Source organism: Amphiura filiformis, chromosome 17, assembly GCF_039555335.1.
Source record: "Amphiura filiformis chromosome 17, Afil_fr2py, whole genome shotgun sequence".
Lineage (NCBI taxonomy): Eukaryota > Metazoa > Echinodermata > Ophiuroidea > Amphilepidida > Amphiuridae > Amphiura > Amphiura filiformis.
This window is the reverse complement of record NC_092644.1, coordinates 13,752,030-13,775,428: the sequence shown is the minus strand read 5'-3', so window position 1 is coordinate 13,775,428 and position 23,399 is coordinate 13,752,030. Positions and strand designations below refer to the sequence as shown.

At 38.4% G+C, this 23,399-nt stretch overlaps 1 long non-coding RNA gene across 1 annotated transcript; it reads left to right on the top strand.

Annotated features, from left to right (window-relative positions):
* The first annotated feature begins 5,398 nt into the window (after nucleotides 1–5,398).
* On the top strand, nucleotides 5,399–9,043 carry LOC140138195 (uncharacterized). The gene is made up of 3 exons (XR_011856968.1): nucleotides 5,399–5,649; nucleotides 7,163–7,239; nucleotides 8,801–9,043. It is a non-coding gene; the product is annotated as an uncharacterized lncRNA (long non-coding RNA).
* Nucleotides 9,044–23,399: the final 14,356 nt, after the last annotated feature.

Sequence of the window (23,399 nt, the reverse complement as noted above, 5' to 3'; positions counted from 1 at the left end):
CTTACCGAAAGTGCAAATGATAGCACACCTAAAATCCTCACCGAGTGCAATTAACAGCACACCTGTAGCTCGCCTGACTATTTCCAGGAGTGCGATTTGTAGCACACCTGCTGTTTTTCAAAATTCATGCCCTGATGATGCAAAAATATTCAACTTCCAAAATTTTATTTTATATGATCCTGCCTACCATCAACATCAACATGATCAACAAGACGGTCGATGACTTCAAAGGCCCACTTCAATATTATATTTAACCGCGACAACCAGAGATGTTGTTTGTACGTGAAACGACACACAAGTACAGATTAGATACGCTTGTATACAGTGTATCATATCATGTCTATATAAAACATGTCTAACGAATTTTGACACTAGCTCATCATCATGATCATCATGAGCTCGAAAGCTGTTCCCGTATTTGATCCTAAAATACACACCGATTCGTCGACAACATGATTCATACTTGTTGCAACACAGTGCATGGTACATTTACAACTTCCGAAAAATTAAATCAGCTTAAGATAGGCACATAATAAGACATAAACAAACCTTTTTCCGAGCAGCAGCAAGCTTTTCCTCCCGACTGGCATCCGCCATCTTTTTATTTTGCTAATACAAGGCCCCCTGGGCTATTGCTAAATGCTCCAATGGCAATGTATTTTGTTTTAAATAAAATAAATACTGTATTTAAAATACAAAATAATGATAAGTCTGCAAAAATATGTAATTTTTAAGCAGAATTCTTAAAGAAAATTGTAGTAATTTATTGCTGAATTGCATTGAGTAAATTCTTATTTTTTGATATTCTAGGTACGCTTTATCGACACGTCTTCATTTTCCCATAATGCTTTGCGGTCTAAACTTTTTGATGACACAAACATGAATAAAATCGTGTGGGCCTTGTACAGAGAGGCAAAATCAGTTGGCCTAAAATGATACCAAATTCGCCACGTTGGAGATTCCAACACAAAAAATAAAAACCCAAACAAACGATCATTCTTTTAAAGTAAAACAATTACCGGGAACCATTATTGGTAGGCCTAGGCCTAAAGCCCCTAAAATTGGAATTCTACTAAAGGCCTACACCTCAGGCCTAGGCCTACCACGGTATAGTAGCTGATTCGTCAAAACTTTGGCCGGAGTATTAAAATGCAGGGCTCAAATTTTAAAAGTTTTAAAATTGCGCGAATCTCAGAGTAAAAACCCCGGGGTAAAAACCTGGGAAAACCCATTTAGGCCTAGGCCTATATATAGGCCTACCATTTTATTCCTCTAGGATAAAGGCCTATCGAACCCTATTTCGACCCGCAATCTCGAGGGACAGTTCTTGAGTTAGGCCTATAGTCAAATGTCTAATTTTGGTCTCCACCAAGGGGTAAAAAAATGCACTGATAATATGATATATAGGCCTACAATTGGTTCCAAATTGTTCCACTAAGGAACTTGAAAACATTTTTTTTTTTAAAGATAAAAAAATAGTTTGTCATGTTTGAGGTCACGGTGTGTGTTTAGGCCTATACGATGTCCAAGCAAATATTTTCAAAACAGACTAGAAACTTGAGTATGAGAAGAAATGATTATTCATAGGCCTACACAATTGAGCTAACTTATCCGGGAACTTTACAAAGTAGATCATTTTTTTTTATTCCACCGCGGTGTAATAAAAAAAAGTCAAGTGCAGTGTAAAAAGTTCTAATTTTGCTATACTCATATAATTACAAGATCTGACCTTCAGGAATTATTTTTGTTACTTAATCATTTATTTTGAGATGAAAAAGCGAAATATTTATCCTGTGCTCTTTTTATCTTTTAAGTTTTGACATTTTGATAGCAAAACATGTTCTTGCCGAGTGGAGAAAACCCTGCATGGATATTTCCCACTTGCGACAAAAACTTGCCAACATGCCCTGTTTTTGTCATGGTTGCACTTTTAGACTAAGACTAGAGACTTAAATAAAAATTCCCTTTAAAAGGGAAGGCCAGCCTCAATGCAGAAGAGGTCTTGTAAATAGTTTGGGTCACCGTGAAAGGCATCTTTAGGATCACGCTTACATCCATGTTACATGACAGTTCACCAAACCATCAATGGTGAGATCATGCACACTGAAACAGCAAAAAACATTAACTCCTATAACTCCTGTCAACTCTTTAATTCATTACTCCAAATTGTTCTGTATTTTTATCTTTACTGCTTTTTACCCATGCTTATTATTAAAATCAAAAAATTCACTGCAGTTGTTAGTTAATTCGCTATGTAAACTCAACTTACATGCACATTTTATTTTAAAATGATTTTATATTATTTCGCAATGTATAGTTTACTATAAAGTAGATAGTGGCAAGCACATGATAAAGGACTGATCATTCACTACAATCTTCACTTTTAAACTGTATTTTTTGAATGTGTTGAAACTCCTGCAAAGCTATGGACATGGCATCTTACCTACTCCATTCTGTAATAGTCTGCACTATGTGTTTTCTCAGTCTTCAATCATTTTGTTGAATGTAATTTTATGAATCAAATAAAAAGATAGAAAGTGGCCTCACTTTAGTTATGTGTCATTTTACAGTATTTATAATTTATAAAGTAAGACAATAATTTATTTATTTTCTATAAGTGCATGTCAAAATATGGGATATATTGTTCAATATTATAGCTAGCCCTAAAAACTTTATTTTCCATCGGATTTTTCCCGTTGAAAAGACAAAACTGATGTTAAAGATAGCAATAATATCATCAATAACATTTTGAGTCAATTTTATCCATAAAACGATACAGGATAGGATAGATAATTACTTTGACTTCAATGTGGTCCATATAATGAAAATTTTGATTCTACAACATTATTAGATCTGTTATCAACATATCAATTATGCACTCACAGGCAACCAAACATCATGCTATGCTCAGTAGTCCACTGATATGACCTTGTTCCAGTGATCATTCCCCACTAATTACTAATTGTTGACCATGTCATTTTTTTGATATGCTGATTGCTGAACAAGTTTATGTTTATATGTGTAGGCCTAACCTATGATAACTTTTTAAGTCATAATTAATTCAAACATAACTTTATTGGCATTACTCAATCGTTTTCTTTCGTTGAAACGGCAAAACATACTTTCTTTTCCTTGCAAATCGAATTAGCAGACATCAAAAACATTTCCACCACAAGAAGTAAAAACAATAATTCATACCAATAGAAGAAGGCTATAATCTTAGCTAATCTTTAGTGTACACAAATCCCATCTCAGAATTAGATACCAGCCCTATGGGCTGGCGAAAAAATCTTAACTTTCTTTATGACCGAGAATAATTTAAGAGCTGGCTCCGTAAATTCGGGAACATAATATTATGGATGTAACCTTTTGTTTTCTTTCGTTATTTTGTTGATATTTCTATTGAAGATATACATTTTAGACCTAAAAGTTGTAGGTCTTTTAGGGGAAATGTACATCAGTCCGGTCCCCGCAATAGTCTTCAATACGAAAGGTCGAAATTTTCAAATAATGGACGCGCCGGGGGTTGGACGGATTTTCCTCCCAGCTATATACATTTAGGCCTACATACACTTTAAGGGACCGTTCACAAACACTTGTAAGGGGGGGGGGGGCTGATGCAAAAAAATTTATCGCAAAAATTTTTCGGGGCCCCCCCTTTACAGACCTCGAAAATTTCAGGGCCCCCCTTTTTGACATGAAAATTATCGGTCAACCCCATAGAAAAGCATATAAACTCAATTTTCCCAGAAAAATTTGTGGTCATTTTTTCAGGGCCCCCCTTAGGAGGGTCCAAAATTTCAGCCCCCCTTTTGCATCACCCCCCTTACAAGTGTTTGTGAACGGTCCCTAAGTACGGTACATATCATTAGATTGAAATAAATCCAAGTAAGGTAAATCATCTGATGAGTGTAGGTCGGCCTTGGCTGGCCTTCATGAAACAACTTTGTAATAAAGCTTTAATAAACCACCAAGTCTATTTTAAATAGGCCTATATTATTAGATTCATAAAGTTTACTTGGATGACTGTTAAATATAAAAAATATAAAAAATATCAATTTTTAATAATTTGCCATAAAATTTGGTGTATCTTGCGTATTGATGTATCTTTCCACATGACCAATGTTCATTGCCTACAGGCCTATACAGTGAGTCATTAAAAAAAATCCGACCGACCGACCCACCCCAAAATCCCACTGGAGGGCAAGCAAACAATTTTTTTTTGCTTTAAAAATTACGAATGTCTTATAACTTACCGAAGTTTCAGATAAAACGTTTGCATAGTATTTTTGTGGGACCTGAGACTGAGAGCACATCAGACACACTTAATTGTATATATTTTGAATCATGTGAATACGAGTCGAGTACTGTCCTGCATATAGTGCATGATATCAAACAATTTTTTGTTTGTTTTTTGTTTTACACCATAGAAATGGATTCAATTAGAACGAGTAAACGACTGCATGTATAGACGTACTTACCTGGGCATAAGACGCCAAGTTTATTGGAAACATTGATGCATGAATGGACACTTACAAATGTTATGAGTTTACAGTAATGATTTTCTTCTGAAGTAAAATGTTGTTGGCCAAATTTAGCTTTGAAATTAAATTTAGACAAAGAAAAAGTAATAAAAAACTAAAAACTAAAAAAAAAATTAAAGGACCGACCCTGATTTTGGCAAATTTTGGGTCGGTCGATGGGCAAGCAAACAGATCTTGTTTTGACCTAAAGGCACTCTCGATTTTGTTTTGGAATATTTTTTGTAGGAAATTTAATGGCAAGTTCAAAATGGATTCCCAATTGCCTTCACCATGTTCACATGATCATTGACGTATAAATCGCCTTCAATTCACGAAAATTATGGTGTGTCCTATACAGTATACAGTCGAACGGTATACAGGTACAGCTGCAACACAGTTAGCTTAGTTTGTACGGCAAAGCGTATATTATGACGTATAAAAATTTGGTAAAACTACGCGCTCCACCCATCCCAAACGCACAGCGCATGCGCGGACCGGGAACTTTAAAAAACCAGGAAATACAACTTCAGACGTAAACATTGCCGAAATCAAAATGACAACACTCACAAAATATAGCCTTTTATTATCATCAGAAGTACAATCGGATAAAACCAATAATATATTCATGAAAAGTGAAAACAAAATTATACATATGCCAAATGATTTGGATTCATTTGCTCAAATAAAGATAAAATCGACAGTTTTCTGCACTAGATTCACGCCGAAAAATGTCACAAAATTTCGCTCCAAATTTCGTGCGAAATTACCCCACAAACTGCTCTATTGTGGCCTCAATTTTTGATTTTAAACTCTGAAAATTAAAAATAAGCTTTAATAAGGGGTTTTATTTCAACCATAACGTGAAACGCAGGACTGGATAACTAAAAGTAATGTTACGGAGCAAAAAATGACAGCAGGGTCATTTCAGAGCAAGGCACCGGTTTGACGGACGAGCGGGTTCACACAGGTACACAGGGAGCTACGGGCTATCACCATGGTCACATGACGCCACAAAAACAAATAAAATTTGGAGAGAACCTGTCGTCATATGATGGACTTCCTGTTCCTGTTGTATGCTGGATCAGGGGAACAACCAAAGGATTTGGCTGAAGGATCTTCTAATAAGGTATTTGTTCACATCATAGCCATATAAATCGCATTGTTTAATTTAAGGTCTAGTCCCTATCTTGCAGCACATGCTGTAGTGCAACTGTGTCCAATTTGAATTTGGAAATATTTAAGCTTTAAATAATGTAATCAACCATTGATGTCATTGTCAACTGAACTGTGTGAGGGTACTACTATATAGTAAGAATTCCAATTGAATGAACGCAGCTTTCAACAGCTGCACTCGACACAACCGCGATCGTAAGTCGCGTATTACAAACTACAACGCGAACGCACAACCTTGGTTGCATTAACTTCCGCATTCACGCACAGTCGCACACGCTGGCGTACATCGCGCAGTGTACGCAAAAATTTGTCACACTATTGAAAGCTGCGTTCATTCAATTGGAATTTGCAAGTATACGGTACTGATTTAGAGCGCCTATATTAAAATGCTGAAGACAATAAATACACATGTTTACATTAAATTGCTCCAACCCCTCAAAAAAGTTATGATTAATTACTCATACAGTAGAAATTTCAATTGAATGAACACTGCCTGACATAGTGTGCGTGATGTACGCCAGAGCATGCGACTGTGACGGCGTAGCCGTAGGTAATGCGGAAGTGAATCCAACCATGCCAACCACCGAATTGTATTTCGATAATGCCAACTCACTTGTGATTGCATGGTTAGTATTTTATTTAATGTGTCCAAGGTTGTATGTTCGCATTGTATTTGTAGTTTGAAATACGCAATATACGATCGCAGTTGGATCGCGTAAAGCTGTTGAAAGGCAGACTGTGTTCATTAAATTGAAATTTGTACTGTAGGACTACTAGTTTCTACTACTCGAAAGTTAATTTTTTATTACTTCCGTGGTCCAAGCTGTGCGCCAAGCGTAGACGAGCGTACACACAGAAGAAATAAACAATCATGCTGATTGGCTGAGAACACACTTGACAACAAGCCGGTTGACCCATTGGTCGTCGGCGCGGCGCGTAGTAGGCGACCTTGTCACTTCTACGCAATCGCAATTCACCAGCGCGTACCCGGACCATGAAAGTAATAAAAAATAACTTTAGTACTGACAAAGCTGTTCATTAACATGAAATAGAGTGCATTTACGTGTTTGCGCTAGCTGCTAGCATACAATAAAATTACCCTTGAACTACACGTATATGGTATGTAAAAGCTCCACAGGTTTAGGTTTAGCCGGCGCGATTTGAACCTGCCATAGTGACATTCAATATGGCGTAACGTTGCTCTCAGTCTCAACTTGAGACAAGTACGAAGATACGCAAAAGTGTGTCTCATCTCAAGTTGAGATTAAACACATGAGCATTTTTCGCAGTGGCAGTTTTGAATCATGCACGCCTAACTTATTCGTGTGAGGTACCGTAGTACATGCGAACCCTGAAGGGAGTTTTGTTTTTATGCTGCTGGTAACACCACCATGTATGCACAGATGGCACTCTATTTGAAACAACACACAGGTGACATAATGTTTGGTTGCATACCTTTTTTGCAGATTTGAAGACATTGTCCTATTTGTATTTTCTGCCTGTTACCATGCTGTTACCTAACTGAGACAGATATGGCCTACGGGTAAGTGCTAGTTACAATATTGCAATTACACATTGAATACTCACAAATCCAATTTTCGAATCCCAATGAAATTTTGGAAATAAGCCTTTTTAGTGGATATCTGTTGAACCATACCATATTAAAATAGAGAATGCCAGAATCACAAAATGCCCCTTTAAAGCAAGATCATCTGATTTCACATTCACAGACACTTGTTAGAGGGGGTGATATATTTTAAAGAAAAATTTACATGAAGTTTTTTTTCAGAGTCTTTTTTGGTCATGAAAAATGTATGTCAATCCCTTTAGAAAATAGTGTAAACTCATGGTCTACAAGACAAATTAAGCCGATTTTAGGCCCCCCTTCACAGGGATACAAAATTTCGTTTCAGTCCCCTTTTTCATCACCCCCCCCATTTACAAGTGTTTTGGCCCACACATCTCGAATATATGTATGAACCATATTCGGCATAAGTGCCCTGTGAGTCGCTTGGGGGCGGGGGGCACTTATTAAAGCCATATTGTAATATTTCCATACAAAATAGATTAGTATTTCCTTTCCATAAAATGTCAGCTGTTATCCCTTTTAATTTTGAGCGAACAACTGACGTAAAGCAAAGAAAATTGGCATTTACTACCAGCACCGATGTTGCTAATGCGTATCACTCCGTCGGTCATGCTACGGCACGGTCCTTTGATGTGTGTGTTAGACTGTCCCGCACAACATGAATGTACTGTGTTATGAACAATGCATATGCGTTTGACTAATATTTCCATAGTATTATAATAATTAAACGTGGGTTCCTGCGCTTTAATCAAAATCTCGGATTTCGTCAAAACTACAGCACCTTTAGTCTTGATGGGTGTGCTAGTTTAATAAAGTACATTTCCCCGGTACATTACAGTCATCAAAGTCATGTAAAAAACAGAATTTTGAAAAAGTATTGAGGGCACTTTCCTCATCAAATGTAGTCTCCACAGCAGCCAGTTTGGTTCCGCTCCCTCCACACAAACAGTCTGCCAATTGCCACTTATAACGCCGTTTCTGATTAGCTACACGAAAGTAGCCGTAGAGCTGTACATACGGGAACTTGATTGACCTCAGTCAGCTGGCGAGAATGCCGCGAGATGGCGGGTCAAACTTGCTCATGAATAATAAAGTAGCCGTCTAGCCGATCGACCAATTGAAAGCTTTGTTTGACGTCAAGCTGGATGACGCCGGCAGAAAACCGTTAGCGAATCAAAAGGACCAGTTCGTGATCATTGGCAGACTGTTTGTGTGGAGGGAGCGTAACCAAACTGGCTGCGGAGGAGACTACATCAAATGTTACAACATCATGGCTTTAAATTGCGAACAAAAAAACCTCAAAATCACAAGAATCCTGGAAAGATTTTAAAGGCAATTTTATTCAGACATTTGGTAAATTATTTTGTTGTGGTGGGCACTCAGACAGTTGTCACAAAGAAAGTTTTATAGTGCACGCTTATTAGGAGAGGGGCGCTAAGTAGGTTGAAAGCACCTGTTAATAAGTCTCCTTTCACAAATTCTTATTCTTGAATTTGTTTGTATTATATTTCCACAGAGACATCTATTTAACGAGTTTGGGGTCTTCCAGATGTCCAAGTTAAGTTTGAAGCTGCTTGAACTTCAAGACCATGTGTTGCCTCAAATCTGTGCACTATGAGCAGGTTCATCAGGGAGGAGATGAGAATGGAAATCAGAAATTAGAGTAAGCGACCCAGCCTGTTGCACTAATAACCAGTGGCGGCGCCACAGGGGCAAATGCCCCCAGTCAGAACCCTTGCCCCCTGTTTCCCCCAGTAAAAACCACAAATTACTGAAAAATACCACTTTTTGGGCAATTATGCTTAAAGTTTGTTGATTCCCCCCCTGAAATTCACTTTGCCCCCCCAATGCCCCCGAAAAAAAAAAATTCCTGGCGCCACCACTGCTAATAACCGCTGCAACATTTGATGGCCACGGTGAGGAACAAACAGTATGTCTTCCAGATATACAATTTTTGTACAGGCTAAAATGCTGCACAGAAAGAAATGAAAAACTGAGGAGTGATAACAGAAGAAGTTGTACCAAGATCAAGATCGATGCCATGTACATGTATAAAACTGTACAGAACTGTGTGACTCAGATGCTATCTAAAAAATTGACATTTTTTGACAGAAATTATGGTGCTACAATTATTCTAAGGGGTGGTGCAATAATAATGTGTACCCCTGGGGTGGTGAATTATAGAGGGGGCAAAGATTTTTGGCATGACAAAGGGGAGCAAGCATTTTTGGCAGGTTGAAAGGGGGGGGGGCAAGCAAGCAATGGGCACAGTTATTTTTGTCACCGTTTCTATATTACACACTAAAAAGGTGTAGGAAAACATTAGGAACATGTTCAAATAAGCAAAATTTCCTGCTCACTGCACTCGCATTATATGATAAGACAATTTAAGGTTTTAAATTCAGGTTCCCCAAAATCTTAGTGTGTAAAGGGGGGGCAAAGATTTTTGGCACATCAAAAGGGGGGGCAAAGATTTTTTGGCACGGCCAAAAGGGGGGGGCATGCAATTTTTGGCAGACCACTTTGAGAATTCACCACCCTGGGGTACACATAATTATTGCACAGCCCCTAAACAGCATTTAAATTCCATATTTAGTTTATACACTAGCTACATGTTGTAGGAGAGTCAGGACTCCAGATCATTGGGGTCATTTTTTGCTGAAGGTATTTGATGCCCATGCTCCAGATGTCAAGTTTTCACCTCCCTGGGTTACACTACATGGGGAACTCACCATTATTGTATTTGGATGGTGACATTGGGGGGCCAAAATGTATGGGGGTTCCGACACATGAAAGTGGTACCGGTATGTGTGACGGTCAAGGATCCCATTTTCAGGCTCTCCAGCAAGACTGGAAAAATGAGCATTTCTCGGAAGATGATCTAAATTGCGATTCCTCCAAATAATCCCGGGGGATGGAGGAAATACCCCCCCCCCCCCAATATTTTGCCAGGGGTGGTCCATACAATCACCCCCACCAATGTTGAGGCCTTTATGTGGGTTTCTGACCAAAGTAACCTTATGTTTGGCCATTTTAGCCCCCAAAAGTGCAAATTTATTCCACTTTTTTACTATATTTCATCAGTTCAGCTTCAAAATGGCAATTTTTTTTGCATGCTTTGCACGCATTTGTACAATAAACTTATTCTGTCGCCAAAAAGTACTGGATTCACCAGGATCAGAAATTTGGCGAGAATCCATTCCCGCAAAGATTCTCGTCAACAAAATTGCAATAATCTAAATGGATTCTTGTAAATATGTGATGCAATCAAGCAAAATTATTCGGATGTCGGAAATATTGATTTTGAGATATAATCAATAGCAGTATTCATCTTCCTTTGTATTTTATTGTTCTGAGCAACACTAAAATGGTTATATCTCTGGAACCATAAGTCTAATTATGATGGGGGTTTCAGCAAAATAAAACCCAGAAAATGGCTCATATAATGAGATTGAAAACTGACTGGATTTTTACTTTGATCGACATCAGACTCATTTTGCTTGATCGCATCACATATTTCAATTTATCATACAAAGTTATATGGCGAGAAATTCCGAGAATCTATTGATTCTTGCAAAATTCCACTGGGAGAATCCAAATGGATTCTTGCACTTGGTTGCAAATTTCTGACCCTGATTCACTATACTTTTCCAACCCCATCCCCCCAATGTCAAAAAGAAATCTATGCAACTGCAAATAATCTCATGTATTTGTTTGTTTAAGGACCTTAATTTCCCTTCAAATTTCCAATTTTCCTGGGAAGGAGTTTCACATTTCCCACATTTTTTTCAGGCATGCTCTCCAGGCATGCTCTCCATGCTCTTCAGACATCCAGTTTGGGATCATGCTCCCCAGATTGTTAGCTCCACTTTAATCATAGCACATAGCGACAATTTGGAATTTCCTCAGTTCCACAACCTTTGTCCAATGTTAGTTCGCTAAACTGACTAGACCAAATCTCATCTGTTTGACAGTACTGAGTACATGTTCTAAAGTTGTGTGTATATTGACAGTCATTTTATAATTGGCATGTTTACGTGAACATGGATTTAACTGGTTCAAAGATGCTGCAGTGCATTATGCCAGTTAATTATTAACTGGCATAATGCACTGCAGCATCTTTGAACCAGTTTTATGAACATTGCCCCAAAGTTATACAAAAATGCCTAAAAATGTATCCCAAAGCTGCAGCACATGCCCTACCCACCTCTCAAATAAGTAACCCCTCCTTCCACTCCCCAGGTGCTGCACTGCAAGTCTCTCCCGGCAATTTAAAACCACATTTATTTTTGCAAATTCCACACCACTACTGGAGAAAATCCTAGATCCAACAGGGGGGCACTCAAGTTTCAGAGTGTACACATGCGCCAGTGGCGTAGCGTGAGTCATCCTATTGGGGGCACCGACCATGATTGGGGAACCCGGGCCTGATGGGGGGGGTTGAACAAGCAGTTTGGATGATGGTCCTGATGCAAAACACAAACTCTACAAAACACACCAAGCTATACTAAAATGACCCCTAAACACACTACCTACAATTATTTTTAAAAGGACCCTTTCTACCAAACATGTGTTTTTGACCCCTAAATGCAATATCTGCGATTCTTGTTAATTCTCTAAAAAGGGACCCTTTTTGGGTAATGGATCCTCCACTTTCATCCAAAGTACTTTGATCAACATAGTCCCCCCCTCCCTCTTATTTTGTGCAGTTTTATTTTGGTCCATTTTTGAGGGGTCTTGAGGGGGGAACGCAACATTTTTTGTTGAACCAGGAGGGGGGATTGTTAAGTTTTAAATGGAGAAATTTGGGAAAACAAAGGGGGGAATCCGAAAATTTTGAGCAGACGATTTTTTTTGTCGATAGGACTATATTTTCTTAAACGCCCGTCCCCCCTGCCGTAAATAACGATCGGTCCCTAACGTTGGACCACATTTTTGATGGACTCAAAGTAGGGGTGTGTGGACGAATCATCTTTTGGACCAAAATATTTTGGATGAAGTGTATCTGTAACAAGACAAAAGAATTTTGGATAAAATGTTAGAATGTAAGAACCCCTCCTCCAACCCCCAAAAAAAAGGGTTTTCTTTACTTTGCATAAAATATAATTAATCATTGTATATTACCGGTACTTTACAAAAATGCAGTTGCACTAACTGCTGATATTAAATGTCAGCTAATGTCCAGTACATCTGCATAAACACCCCAGCACAATGTACATGTATTGGGCTATTCCACTTAAAATCCACACTACCCCTGTGGAAGATTTTGGCAATACCTTCCACAGGGAGAGTATGGCGGACACAATAGGATGGCACTGCACGAAGTGGGTAAAGGCTTATGAATTTGCCCAGTTTTACCCAGATTGAAAACTGCCATACATGTACTTTGAAAATGCTAATGAAAGTCAAATGGAATGAACAAAATTACAGTCTGTCCACATAGAAGTACATACCAAATATGTGGCATCGGGGGTCGAGGCTTTGCGTTGTTAAAAAACGCGATGCATAAAGAGCGTGTTGCGCTCAGCAAGTACAAATTGCACAGCAATTGGGGGCGCCAAAGAAGTATTTACACATGCTTCGCACTGAAATAATTATTCTCATACCTCCAGTTTCTGAGGTCTATTTACTTTGTACTTATGTGACCAGGATGCAGGCAGTTCCATTTGAAACTCATCTTCCCTCTGTGGAAGGTTCGGGTTGAATCTTTCTCAGAGGGCGTATGGCATTCAAACAGAGCTGCCTAATGTATTTATTTCATTTGAAATTCATACTCCCCCTGTGGAAGATATTTCCAGTATCTTCCACATGGGTGGACTTAAATTGGAATATAGCCCATTGTGTAGCTGTTGTGTAGCCCGGGGGTGTCACTCCCATTGTGGCCTGTACACCATCCGCGATAATGAAAACGCGTAAAAGGGTCGTTTTTGTGGGTAGGCACGATACGCTGCGTATCGCGTTTAGGGTGTCAAAACATGAAATATTGGAAAAAGGGTAGCAAAATTGCAATTTCTAAATACGCTGAAATGAAATTTAGGGTGTCGTTTTAGCCAAGGGTTAAATCCTTGTTTAGGGTGCTTTTCAAAAGTTGATTATCGTGGATGGTGTACAGGCCACAATGGGAGTGACTTCGGGTTGTGTAGCTAGCTGGAAGAAGAACTCCCTGGAAGATAGCTAGTGTAACACTTTTGGACTTGTCTCATGTATTAAAATATTAACAGAAAATTAACTCACTTTGACCCTCAGGTCTGTGGGATTACATTATTGTGTACACTATAATACAATGTAGCCGGGCGCGGGCCTTCAGCCCTGCATTTCAAGTGTATGATTTATAAAGTATGTATATCATGTGTACAATTTCAAGTGTATGTACAATAATCACAGAAGATGAGAATAATAAATTACAACATAATTAATGTTTGCCAAGTCACAAATATATAAATTTGTTTTTACTTTTTATTACGTTCTCACCCGTACAAATCTTGGGGAGCAGACCCTGCTGCGGAGGTTAGTTATGGAATGTCTAGGGTGTGCGCTTCTTATCTGCAAGTCCCTGTGTTGTTGTGTAATGGTTTGTGGAATGATATGGTGTCGTAGTGGTCAACCAGTAAAGTGTGCTGAGGCTTGTGGATCAACATCTTTTTCGGGGCACAATGGATCAGTGGCCAACCAGTAAAGTGTGCTGAGGCTTGTGGATCAACAACTTTTTCTGGGGGGGGGGCACAATGGGTCAGATTTCCATCAAATTTTAATATGGAGTTCTATAATATGACTTCATGTCAAAATTGCTCTGGTTGACCTATATAATGGAACCTACAACAAATGTGGCTGATTCCATTTAGGTATTACAAATATGCCAACAAATCAGGTTTGAAAAAAATAATAACTCAATTTCATATGATAAGATAATACTTTGGCTGTGATCAAACTTGTGAAGTATGCTTGTTCAAATTGTGTTTAAATCAATGCAGGGCAATTGGAACCGTAATTGGGACAAGTTATTACGTCTTGGTGTAAAGAGCAAAAGTGGTGAAACCTCATGCAAAAGTGTAAAAAGCAAAAGTTAGGGGTGGTGCAATAATTATGTGTACTCGGGGTGAATTCTCAAAATGGTCTGCCAAAAATCGCTGTTCTCTGGCCGTGCTAAAAAAATCTTTGCCCCCCTTTCGACGTGCCAAAAACCTTTGCCCCCCTTTGATGTGCCAAAAATCTTTGCCCCCCTTACACATGCAAGATTTTGGGAACCCAAATTTAAAACCTTAAATTGTCTTATCATATAGTGCGAAAGTTGCATAGCAGGAAATTTTGCATATTTGAACGTGTTCCTAACGTTTTTCCCTACGCCTTTTTAGGGCGTAATATAGAAACGGTGCCCAAAATATCTGTGCCAAAAATTGCTTGCCCCCCTTTGACCTGCCAAAATCGCTGACCCCCTTTGACCTGCCAAAAATGCTTGCCCCCCTTTTGGCCTGCCAAAAATCTTTGCCCCCCTATAATTCACTGGGGGTACACATAATTATTGCACCACCCCTTACTAGTGTAAAAAGACAAAGTCAAATTTGTTTGCTTTTTCAAATGCATGGGTATACACAAAATTGGCTGTTTACACAAGTAAGTGTTTATGGGTACGCACTTGCATTTTGTGTTTATCGTATGCATGCACAAGTGTTTATGGTTACGCACACGTGTGCATAAGTGTTTGTAGGTACGTACTTGCGTTTGCAAGTGTTTATGGGTACACGCTTGCACTTGCAAGTCGTGTGTCCAAGTATTTGCCCCAGGTATTTGCTAAGACGCACTTACATTCACAAGTGTCTGCGCCAGTGTATGCGAGTGCACAGTATTCTGGATAGGGCCAAGTTGCGTGCCCATTTCGTGTGGTGGGAAGTTTGGATGTGAGTGCATAGGCCTACCCATAACACTTGCGAACATGTGTGCGTATCCATTAACATTTTGGCATGTGGATACGCAAGTGTCTGCACCAGTGTATGCGAGTGCACAGTAGCCTATTCTGAATAGGGCCAAGTTACGTGTGGTGGAAAATTTGGGTGTGATGGGTGCATAGGCCTACCCATAACACTTGCGAACATGACTGTGTGCGTATCCATTAACTTTTTGGCATGTGCGTACGTATCCGCAACCACTTGCGACCGTGTGTGCATACCCATAAACATTGTCGCACCCACGTGCAAACCTGCAAACCAAACTGCTTGCATTGCCCATAGACTTTGCAGGCCTTCAGGCAACTTCCATGTGTTTAAATGTGTATGCCGGGGCGTATGCCTGAACCTAGCTGTAGGCCTATACATAACAAGATCTGTGACTCAACTGAGTGCAAGGACAGCACAGAGGACTGGGGCAAGGGAAATGCAACTTTCAAGAGGAGCAAATAACTTGACAAAAATCTTGAGTACAAAAAAATTCTAACAATCTTGAATAGGCCTATCACAGTAGGGCAGCCACCATCCCAGGACGGGGTCGCCAGGCTTGCTTCTAACAACGTTAACCCTTACCCAGAGGCTGACAGTAAAATTGTTCACTTGATTGTTGGCTTCATTTCATTATCTTCGAAAAAATTTTTTTTTATGTTTATATAGGCCAGCATGCTTGGCTCAATTGGCATGGCTTGATTGAGCACTTCGTTTGTTTGAACCTGGCTGATCCTATCTGGACCCAAGTGTGTATCCGTACGAAGCAACCATTTTGATTTAAACACACAAACAATCCCTACCCAAGCTACGCCATACGACGGCATCAAGTTGTCATAACGGTACTCCGGCCGGCAGCCCGCGGGGGCAACTACCGGGCCGTTCCCCGTACGAAGCCTATGTTATGCTCGCTCGACTCTCGCGTGAAACCAGTGCTGTGCTCTGAAATGACCCAACTGTCCATCTTGCTTCGTAACTTTACTTTTAGTTGTCCAGTCTTGCGTTTCATGTTATGGTTGAAATAAAACCCCTTATTAAAGCTTATTTTTAATTTTCAGCTCTTAAAATCAAAAATTGAGGCCACAATAGAGCAGTTTGTGGGGCAATTTCGCACGAAATTTGGAGCGAAATTTTGTTACATTTTTCAGCGTGAATCTAGTGCAGAAAACTGTCGATTTTATCTTTATTTGAGCAAATGAAGCCAAATCATTTGGCATATATATAATTTTGTCTTTACTTTTCATGAATATATTATTGGTTTTATCCGATTGCATTTCTGATGAAAATAACAGGTTGTATTTTGTGAGTATTGTCATTTCAATTTCGGCAATGTTTACGTCCGAAATGTCATTTCCTGGTTTTTAGAAATTCCCGGTTCGCGCATGCGCAATGCGTTTGCGATAGGTGGGAACTACGCGCGTATAATGGAACATCGGACACTTTACATTGTGGTTCATTTGTTCATACGATTCAACGTGCGAATGACGTATAAAGTAGTGTTAGTGTTAGAGTAGTTATACTTGTGAGGTTTTGTGGTGTTCGTGATCCGTAATACAAAGTCGCCAGTTTGTACGTCGCATTGTTAGATTCTCCGATCGGCTCAAGTTTGTCAGCAAACACAAAACGTGTTCGCAAAATGTTAGAAAATATTGTCAGAAAACGTTTTGGTCGAGTTATTTAAGGATGTAAAAACGTTTAATAACATTTTTACAATATTTTTCTAACATATTGTTATGTTTTTCCATGGTTGACAAAATAATTTTATTCTTTTCTTTTAACTTCTCAGGAATAACTCAAACCGACATTTAATGTTACAAAACGTTTTGACAAAAGCAAAAGCCAGTTTGGAGGTATTTTTTTATTTGTTTTTTGTTTTGTTTTTTGCTCATGTTGAACTTCACCACGTGCACCACTTGTTTACTTCCATTGTTGAGGGCTTGCAGCATCATGAGACTCCAGATCATCAGGGTTTTCTGCAAAGATTATAAAATCATCTGCAAATCTCAGGTGGCTTATCCTCTCCCCACATATTTGATGTTGATCCCTTTCTTTTCCCAGTCAAGAAGACTTCAAGATTTTGAATGATGGCTTTCAGAGCTGCGTTGAAAAGTTTTGGTGACATGGTATCTCCCTGCCGTACGGAAGTCAGGATCTTGTGATCACAAATCCCGACTTCTTGTGTTCCTGACTTAGCCAGTTTGAAATAATGAGATAGTAAAGATATAAAAATAAAGAAATAGTTAAGACAAATCGGGATCTCAAGAACGCGTGAAATCTGTTCAATTTTCACGGCGTCAGTATGTTGATTGTAAGCCCATCCACTTGAGTTATCTCGAGATCCTATTTTCATGACTGAAAAGTCACGAAACTCAAGCCGAAAGAACCAAAATAGCACTTAAATTTCGCGTATAGCTAGCGATATTTCTCCCGCTATACATCAAGCTATACGTCAAGCCTTGCTTAAAGCCATATTATAACATTTTCAAACAAAATAGATTAACAGTTCTTTGCCATAAAATGTTAGCTTTTACTGTCAGATATATCCCCTTTTATTTTTGAGCCGACCAACTACGGCAAAGCAAAGAAAATTGGTATTTACTACCAGCGCACATGTCGCCAATACGTACCACCAATTCGGTCATGTTATAGTACGACCTTTTGTTGTGTATATCACCGTCCCGCACGCTGTGTACGTACTGTGTGTTATGAACATTGTGTATGCGTTCGACTAATAATTCCATCGTGATAATAAAGCGCCGATTCCGGCGTTTTATTCAAAATCTCGGATTTTGACAAAACTACAGCACCTAGAGTCTTGATTTTTGCAGGCTATATTGGTTTAATAAAGTACAATTTAATCGTGTAAAAAATTAATTAAAAAAATTCAGTGAGGGCGTCCTCCTCAGCAAATGTTATAATATGGCTTTAACGTATAAAAACTTGAGAAGTGCCGAGTTGTGTTTGGGCGAGTTGTGGGGCGAGTTGTGGAGCGAGTAGTGCTTGACGTCAGAGTTGCGGCTGTATAGCTCTGTATGCATGGGCAATGAAGTTGTGGAGCGAGTGTAGGGCGCGCGAGTTGTATGACGTGATTGAATTTGGTTTAATCATGTTAATAATAGATGTCATATAAAAACTAGCGCGGTTACCGCACTCTGAACCATGAAGCTTCGGCAGTAGGCCCCTACATTGTGGTACTACCACAGTTAACCGTGGGTGGGGTTCATACCTTCTTGTTATTTCGAGATATAGACTCAAAATAGAAATGACTCTAGTCTTATGAGGAGTGCCACCCTAGGTGGGGACATTATTTGTATTATATTCTTTACTTTTTTCTCTTTCATTTTACACCACATCGCGGAGGGGAGGGGGCATATTATACCATCTTGACATTTAAATAATGATCCACAATATGAATATTGACCCAGGTCTTATTAGGAGTGTCACCCCTGGTGGGGGAAATTATTTTTTATTATATTCTTTACTTTTTTCTATTTCATTTTACACCACTCGGTTGGTCATAGGCCTACATATATACAAATATATAAATTCAAATATGTAAAGGACATTAAATATGAATATTGACCCAGGTCTTATGAGGAGTGTCACCACCGGTGGGGAAATTGTATTTGATTATAATTCTTTACTAACCCCTCATAATCTTAAGGGCCTCGTCGTTTTCCTGGCATATATAAAAACTGTTATATATAGCAATATCAATTGTACGTGAACTGCTGTATTTTACCCGGGGTGTTTTGTCAAGTTGGCCACAACCCTCCTCATTTTTCCAATAAAGATTCCTTTAAAAAGGGAATGAGGCGCCTAATGGAACTTTGATGTTTTAATGTGCTGCAATGTAACTAGACTATGCCATAGTCGAATTTTATTTAAAATATGTTATTATTAGTCATGATGAACCCATTTCGTTGAACTCAAAATTATACTGATGTTTATTAAAATTAAAGTATTCAATAGTAAAATGGTCATAAAGAGTTAAAAAATATCAGACGATTAGTGACAATAAAAGTAATTGAATGCAACATTATCTTGCATAATTATAACGGCTCACTTTGATACTGAACAATTCTGATTTTGGAATCTACCAGTTTATTGATAGCGAACCCCGAAATTTCACTTGGGAAGCTAACAAACAGAGGGAGTAGGGTGACTGATCAGATGTGAAAATCTATCAATTGTGCACACATTAATTAAATCAGAGTTTTAAGCTTAAATACAATATCCAGAGTATGCACAATGGGCAAGTGGACTACGGGGTAGTCTACAATGTAACCGTTTGGACAATTTTTTTCTTTAAAACAATAATGTAACATTAGCATAGGAAGCAAAGAAAGATTTGGAAATGTAAAAGCAGGGACGTTAATTTTAATTCATGTGGCTATCTACAGCGAACAGGGTCACAGTTATAAAGTTGAGTTATTTTTGTTTAAAAAAACCGTGAAGATTCCTCCTCTGCGGCGCATGTTTGGCTAATGTTTGGCGCATGTGTCAAGTTTTAACGTTGTAAAACAAAGAAGGAAAATTGCATCTAAATTTCGCGAATAGCACTAATTTCTCTCTCTATACGTTAAGCATTATACTTTAACGTATACTTCGCACGTATATTTAAGTTGAAAATAGTGTGCGGACTCCACCCGCTGCTGGACAGGCTGCTTGATTAAATACAGTATTTTTCAATATATACGTCAAATTTCGTGTTTGTATTTATTTGACGTATAAAAGATATGCACAACGCAATGTAAAAAGCCATATCGACATCATGTGGCATGCCGCAATACCTACTTTATACAGTCAGTTTATATGGCAAAAATTATGTATGACGTATGAGTTTGCAGTTGAACCGTGGATTTTGATTATACGTGGTACCGGTATACGCGCGTATAATCGTGTTTCAGTGGAGAATGTAATTATTCACATGATTATACGACTCAATGAAGGAATAACGTATCATCTGTAGCGTTAATAACACACTTAGTTTTTGTACCGGGGCCAGCAAAGCTGGCCACGGTACTTATTAATTGGATCAAGTTTGTTGTTGTTTCTAACTTTCTGTTTGATAGTTTATGAATAAAACAGAAAATATTGTCAAAAAATGATCAAGTTGTCATAGCAAATAGAAATACCAAAATTGGTGTGTGAAGAAAGCAGAAGTTTTGTGTTGATTTTGCAGTATTATCAGTATTATATTTTAGGAACTTTCTTTCTAAATTGAAAATTGGGCAAATTCGCTGGTCCTCTTACCATGCACATTGACCTTATTAGAGTAAAGTGCAGGGGACAATAAAATACTCAGTAAATGTGTCAGTGTGTGGTCATCATGTCATAGTGCTTTTCAAGCAGGGTCAAGGTTATCTAGCAGCCATCTTGCTATAGGTTAATGAAAATGTTTTGATGTCATTACACATCTATTCCAGAAAACTTACACATGAAAATTAATTGGCAGTTGGTGGGAGATAGAGAATAATTGGCAGGACAATTGGTTCTACATTTAGGAGTTTCACATGATAATAATAATATGTTAGGATAGAAGAGGGTGTATGTTATGCCCTTAATCAAAAGTCTGGTATCAAAAGCTATTTGCACACATGATAAACAATTACCTTCTTTTGGATATTTTTTGATTAACTTCATATATTTTTGTCTATAATATTATGATGATATACAGAAAAATCAGAAATCAGTAAAATGTAGCTTTGGTGCAGACGATGTAAAAATCAGAAATCAGTAAAATGTAGCTTTGGTGCAGATGTAACGAATTATGTTCCTACGTATATCACTAGTCTTTAACCATGCTATAAACAAAATTAATACAATAGCATTGGGTTTCAGTATGTGTAGGCCTATAATATATTTGTTGTTTATATATTCCAAAAATAATTATTCTTGATATAGTGTTTAACATTCTGTGTGTTTAAATTTTCAAACCAGATTGTTATGAATTAATCTATACTCAAATATGCGAATGTTGTTTGCTTTTACAAATTTCATTTGTGCAATCACAATTATACTATATATAGACAGTATTGACGTAAGTATAGTGTGAGAGAGAATACAAAACAGAGTGTAACATAAACTATTGGGCAAAATCGCCAATTAATTAGCTTCCGAAATTCTTGAGGATGTAGAATGGATCACATTTGGTACCAAATTTTTGGAATCTATTCCATCTTTTTTCACATTTATGTAACAACGTAAAGACTGATGTTGAAAGAATAGCAACAAATGGAACTTGGCTCAAAATGTTCAAACAACCACAATCTTTACACTTAAAAATTATTTTTACTGTATATTTATATTTTAAAAAAGAAAATGGTTGTTACTCAATGTAATCTACTTTTTGTTATATAATCTTCACATGAAATCATTCCTGTCCCGGTACATCCCTTTTTAAAGGGTTTTTTATTTGTGTATGGTTTTAAAAGTCTTGTAAAGGATTTTATAAGAAATTGTGGGATAGGCTTTTTACGACGGGAACGGGGGGAATTCATAACAATTAGTAGGTTTTTAGCGGGTTCGCCGTCGGACAAAAGTTTAATCTTGTCTTCAATGAACAGCCCTTTTAGTCTTAGCTTCAGTGAACAGCTCTTTTTTAGAGTCAACAAAGCTTTAAATTTAGCAGATGGCGAGGTCTGCTTGTTTTCTGTAGACAAGGGACAGTCTTCAGTGAACGGCTCTTTTCAGAGCCACCAAACCTTTAAAAATTAGCAGCTGGCGAGGTCTGCTTGTCAGAAAAGGGACAGTCTTCAGTGAACGGCTCTTTTCAGAGCCACCAAAACCTTTAAAATTAGCAGATAGGCGAGATCTGCTTGTTCTCTGTTGACATGGGGCAGTCTTCAGTGAACGGCTCTTTTCAGAGCCATAGGCAAGAGGCGTCTACATGTCTCATTCTTAGGTACTTTGTCCTGAAGAAGTCAGAGCTACTCCTGACAAAAACTTGTCCGACGGCGAACCCGCTAAAAACCCACTAATTGATTTTGTAATATATTCTATATGGCCTGGTTGCACGACAACGCAATTAGTTTATGCATAGTTATGCAAATAATAACAAGAACTTCCTTTGAAAAAGAAATCGACGATGTTTTCTGAATGACCTTGGCCTTGTTTTACAAGACTGTTATCTCTCAACTCAACTGCTATGAGGATCGCAAAAGCATCGCCATGGCTCTTTTTGATCTATCCAAAGCCTTTGACCGCGTCCCCCACAGTCCTCTACTCCATAAACTCAGAGCTGTTGGTATTTCCGGTCCACTCCTCTCTTGGTTCAGGTCTTACCTGTCCAACAGGTCCCAGTTGGCTGCTCATGATCCGTGTTGTGGACTCACAATCTGTTCCTGTGCTTTTTGGAGTTCCCCAGTGCTCTGTCCTGGGGCCTCTGTTGTTTCTTGTCTATGTTAATGACTTGTGTCTTTCCTCCTTTTCTGTAAAAGTTCTCTTGTTCTTTATGCAGATAATACTACTCTCTTCAAGCCTATCTCTGCTCCTGATGACTTGGTTGATTTCCAATCCGACATTGATTTCATCCATTCTTGGTTCTCCCTCAATCACCTTTCTGTCAATTCCTCTGAAACAAAAGTCATGGTCATCTCCACTAAGAAGGACCCTTTTCCGGATCTCAATTTCACTCTTAACAGCCTGCCTATTGAACGTGTGTCATCTGCGAAATTTCTTGGTGTCTGGCTGTCTGACAAGCTTTCCTGGGATCTTCACATTGATCACATATGCAGAAAAGCTCGCAAAATCATCGGCTTCATTCATAGATCTTTCCAATCAGCCCCCTTAAAAAAAATAATAAATAAATAAAATAAATTTACATGACTGTTATAGTATTACAACGACAGCATCTTTATATTTATTGAATGCATTAATTCAATACACTATGAAATCCCTTCTACCTGATTATATATTTGAACTTATTCATTTCCATTAATTAATTTCTACCTGATTATATATTTGAACTTATTCATTTCCATTAATTAATTAATTCATTCATTCATTCATTTTTCCTGCAGAAGAATATTCGATCGTGTCACGTCGTGTGCGAACTGGGGGGGTGACAATAATGAGAGAAAAGTGCCCATGGCCTTCCCGACCAAGAAAGCTGGCTACGCACCTGGAGCAGACCCTGTATGTCCGAGCTGTATGTCAGGCCCTGCTGTATGTGAGATGATTTTC